This window comes from Rhinolophus sinicus, linkage group LG03 (assembly GCF_036562045.2).
Source record: "Rhinolophus sinicus isolate RSC01 linkage group LG03, ASM3656204v1, whole genome shotgun sequence".
Lineage (NCBI taxonomy): Eukaryota > Metazoa > Chordata > Mammalia > Chiroptera > Rhinolophidae > Rhinolophus > Rhinolophus sinicus.
In genome coordinates, this window is record NC_133753.1 from 92516061 (window position 1) to 92521199 (window position 5139).

Genomic DNA, 5139 nt, shown 5'->3' on the forward strand with positions numbered 1-5139 from the left:
GACAACATAGTGAGGAAAATTATGGGTGGAATGAAATACTTTCCACTTACTCTACACCCTTACATCAGTCTTCAAACTTACAGCACCACTGACTCATGGAGGATAAGAAAATTGAACTGTCTAGCTTCTTTAGAGAACAGCCTGAAGAACCAACATGATAACACTTTCCAACTCAACTCTGACTCTGTGCTTTTCTTACATAATGCTTTTTAAATCTTTTAACCTATTTTTTAATCTAAAGTAGTGAGGTTATTAAAATTTTAAATCTATTGTCATTAGACTACTTTACCTAGTTGAGATTTCACATTTTCTTAATTAATGTATGATCAGATGCATGAAGAGACAAAGAATTATTATTATTTTTTTAACAGAATTGCCTTTGATTTGTTGCTATAATTAGTATTTAACAGGAATTCTCAAACTTTAATACGCATATAAATGACTTGGGGATCTTGTTAAAATGCAGATTCTGTTTTAATAGGATCAAAATAAACCAGGTCTGCGATTCTGCATGTGCAACGTGCTGCCAGGAGATGCTGATCCAAGGATTATATTTTGAATAGCAAGGGCTTAGACTTCACTTTTACCATCCTAATTCAAACTTTGTCCAGCTGATAGCTCTCATTTTAGTAAGTGAAGTCAGGCTTGGAGATAATGTCAGAAACAGATATCAGACATTGTAATAATTTCTAAGTAAACATTGTCTCATGCCCTTACAAATTGAAGAATTTGTCTGAAACAGGGCTTTTTTTGCAGCCAAATTGTCTAATCTGTGGAGATATAAATAGGTTATTCTTTATATGCCATAAGCTTGTCTTAAACACTTTGTAATATTTTTTTTAATTAACATGTAGCAAGAAATTGTCCTTTGAACGTTAAGAACCACAAAACAATAAAAGAAGTAAACCCTTTTGTTGAAAAGCTCCAATTCCCATGTTAAAGTCTCATTCACAGCCCAATTATAACCCAATTACAAAAATTAAGATAAGTAGAAACAGCTGGAACAGAAGGCACCGGGAGTGAAGTGTACCCTCTGCACTCATTATTTGATGGAGATCATTACCCAACTCTACACACAGTGTGTGATGGTCAATATGATTGGGCTAAGTTGTATCTGAAAAGAATAAGAGTACCTTATGTAAAGACAGGACTGACCTATTAGCTCTGATTCTTTAAACACTCTATTATAATCTGATGTTTCAAGTGCAGGACAGTGATAAACCTAGGAAATACTGTCAGTCCTCTTTCAAAATCTCTCCACAGCATTCCTTCTTTATCTTTTGATCAAGGCATCATCTTCATTCTAGAAGTGTTAACACCGGAGATACGCTGGCAACTACACTGAGAATCTACCCAGTGTTCAATTGTATGTGTGGTTAAGTGTTAAAGACAAAATAAAGGCTTGGTTTGAATTTCACATTGATAATTACATAAATTTAGTCTTGTAATTCAGGGTACTCTCACACTGGGGGAACCCCACATTGTTACAGCACGTTATTTAAGAACACAAGTTATGCATCACAAAGAGAAATATCTTTTCTTTTTATTTTATCTATGTGAGGTGACGGACGTTAACTAAACCAAATGTGGTAATCATTTCACAATATATGTTAATCAAGCTATTATGCTGTACACCTAAAACTTATACAGTGATGTCAATTATTTATCAATAAACCTGAAAAAAAGAACACAAGTTAGGTACTAATGCAATATATAGATGATGTATTATAGAATATACACTTGAGATCTATATAATTTTACTAACCAATGTCACCCTAATAAATTTAATCAAAAAAGGACATTTGTAAAAACTAAGGAAATATAAATAAAGTATGGACTTTAGTTAATAATAATGGATCAATATTGAGTAAATAACTGTAACAAATGTACATAATAATGTAATCTTAATAATAGAAAAAGTAGATTAATAATAGAAAAGGGAGCGCTGCACAACAGGGTTGCCAGTTCGATTCCCACAAGGGCCAGTGGGCTGCACCCTCCACAACAAGATTGACGACTATGAGCTGCTGCTGAGCTTCCAGAGGGGCGGCCGGATGGCTCAGTTGGTTAGAGCGTGAGCTCTCAACAAAGTTGCCAGTTCAATTCCTGCATGGGATGGTGGGCTGCGCCCCCTGCAACTAAGATTGAAAATGGTGACTGGACTTGGAGCTGAGCTGCGTCCTCCATAACTAGATTGAAGGACAACTACTTGGAGCTGGTGGGCCCTGGAGAAACACACTGTCCCCCAATATTTCTCAATAAAATAAAATAAAATAAAATAAAAAGAGATAAATTTTAAAAATAAATAAATAGTAGAAAAAAGGTGCATGGTATATGAGAATTCTTTATTACCTTCATTTTTACTGTAAATCTAAGTTCTACTAAAAATAAAGTTTATTTTAAAAATTGAAAAAAGAAAAAGTAATGACTTAAGCTCTCCAAGACTTACTTTCCTCATATGCAAATAATAGGCAGTAATAGTGCATATCTCACCAGGTTGTTGAGAAGATTAAATGAAATAATTCATGTAAAACACTTGGCTTTTGTGTGGCCTATCTAATTACTCAGCAAACATTAGCTATCTTTATGTACTGGGACACAACACTTTGATTATTATGATTCATAATCTCTTTCCTTCAAGATCAAGTCCTAGACAAGTAAAATAGACTGCCATTTATAGATTGTCTATTGTGTACATACAGGACTTCTCACTTTCCCAACAGGCCCCATCTATAGTTATATTGGGAGTTCATGAAAACAAGTAAGATAAATGACAGGAAAAACAATACTTTTGGTATATATATCAGCAATATGAATAGAAGCTAAATTATTAATAAAGACATAGTTTCACATTTTCTTGGTGTGTTTCCACAAATACATTACGTTTTCTTGCCTGACTTTGTATTTAGTTGTTGTCTATGGCTTCTGCATTTTGAGTGGATAAAGAAAACAAAATAATGCAATAATGTAATACAAGATATCTGAGGACCACAAACTCCTGTCCTCCTTCATGCACGCGCACACACACACACACACACACACACACACACACACACTACACCAAACATCCAAATACGTATTTATGGGAAATATAGCCATCTATAAAGGGTTCTGGGTAAAGTCTGGTAAATTTGAACTTTATTTATACAATCCTAACGTGACTTTTCAATATGATGAAGACTGAATAAAACAACTCAGCAATTTCAAGGGATGTAAGATTGCTTCATGGAATTAGCCAGAGGTTCACTAAGCTCACTAAGCTCAGTGAGATCAATTCAGTCATCTTGTTTGATCTGATAACCCTAGAGAGGGAGCCTGTCAGGGTCAGTAGCCTCAAGCAGCGCTGTGGTTTACATTGAAAAGATAGCCTGTTGGTGCTATAACTATTTTGGGGTTGGAGAGAGTTCTCAGATTTTGTAAGAAAATGAACCACCGGCTATATTTTGTAATACCAGAAAAAAGGAACAAAAATGATGTGCTCTCTGGTACATATGTAATGTGCTATATCCACAGGATAAATGGGCTAAAATTCCATTTCTGATATAGCAATCTCAGATCCAGAAGAGTAAAAATAATATATTCATGACTGTGACCAGATTTGCATTAACATAGCTAAAGGTAAAATGTTACCCCTTGTGTTTATGCTTCTGGACAACCTTGTACTTAATTCCGGGTGGGAGGGATTTCTATTTCCAATATCCCCAGGGAATATGCATATATAGAAATGTTCAGCAACTTAAAAGTGACAAGGAAACATTTTTGCCTGTCTTTCATACCAAATAAACAGTTTCTAACTAGCTAAGTCTGACAAGTTTAGATTTATATTCCACAAGCCTGATTATTTATAGTCCATTTATTTCCATACTGACTATAGAACAACAAAACAGTCAATAAAATTTGACTGTTAGTTTGAAGTTTGTTTATCAAATTAGTTTGCACGTGTTGTTTGAATTGTCTTTTTCCCAATGCAGTTATTATGTTTTAAGGGTCTAAGAAAAATACTTGAACATGCATCGTATGAAGACATAAATATCTTCATATGTACAGAGGATAATTTCAAATAACAGTGAATTTGAAAATAATTAGTGCTATTTTAAGGACCAATACTCAGCAATTAAATATATAAATTAATCATTGTTGAGATAACATAGATTAGGAAAAAATATAAAGATTATGTCAGAGAATGTTTTGAGAGCAATTCTAAAAGTTTCATTACATGAAATATGTGTCCATACATTCAAATTTGTAAAAATTTCCCTGGGCTCCCTGACTTGCCATGTAAACCCTCCACCTTTAGCTCCATCCACAGTGTGTTGTCCTACCTCAAACTCGAATTGCAGGTCTGGGGATCTGGAAAGAGCATCTGGCCTGTGTAAGCATGGTGTCCCATATGGAAGAAGTGCAGTGTGATGGGAGAAGCTTCTGCCGCTGCCGCTTTCTGTGCATGATTTGCAGGAAAATTTTAGACAGCACGACAGTGACAATTCACGAGTAAGAGAATTGCTATGGAAAGAAGTTTGGGCCAAAAGGCAATGGTTACCTGAGGCACCTGCATGCTCAAAGTGGATGGTGGTAAGAGGCTAGGTGTCAAGCCAGAGAGTATTCAACCTCGCAACAAATCCAAACACTTCTAAATCTTCTCAGAAATCCAAAGACACTGAGAAATGTTCCAGATGTGATGATTCTAGATAAACTGCCGAGAAGATCATTAGAGCTGGAAAGCCCTGGCACAAAAATGGTGTCCGATGTGTCAAGTGAGGAAAGAGTCTTGAATCAACAACTCCAAGAAAGAAGGTGAACTGTATTGCAAAGGATACTGTACAAAGAACTTGGATCTGAAGGGCTTGGTTATGGCCAAGGGGCAGGAGCCCTTGTTCACTCTCAGTAAAGTTGTAAACCCTGAGCAGATAAAGCGCTGAGAATATCTACACAATCTGGGCACAGGTAATCTAACACTAAACTGTGGGATTCTACCAGGACTTAATGACCGCATATTACCCTGTCCTTGGATGGGCTGGCTGACTGGTGGGAAGAGAGCACTGTATCCTTTTGCTGTATTCATCAGCATTTTCAACAACCACTTTTTTTTTTTTCACATTTCAAATAAAACCAGCTTGACAAAACAATTCCCTGTGCAAC

The 5139-nt window shown here is 35.7% G+C and overlaps 1 pseudogene; it reads left to right on the forward strand.

Moving 5' to 3' along the window:
• The first annotated feature begins 4399 nt into the window (after positions 1–4399).
• Positions 4400–4888, forward strand: LOC109449569 (cysteine and glycine-rich protein 2; annotated as a pseudogene).
• The last annotated feature ends 251 nt before the right edge of the window (positions 4889–5139 follow it).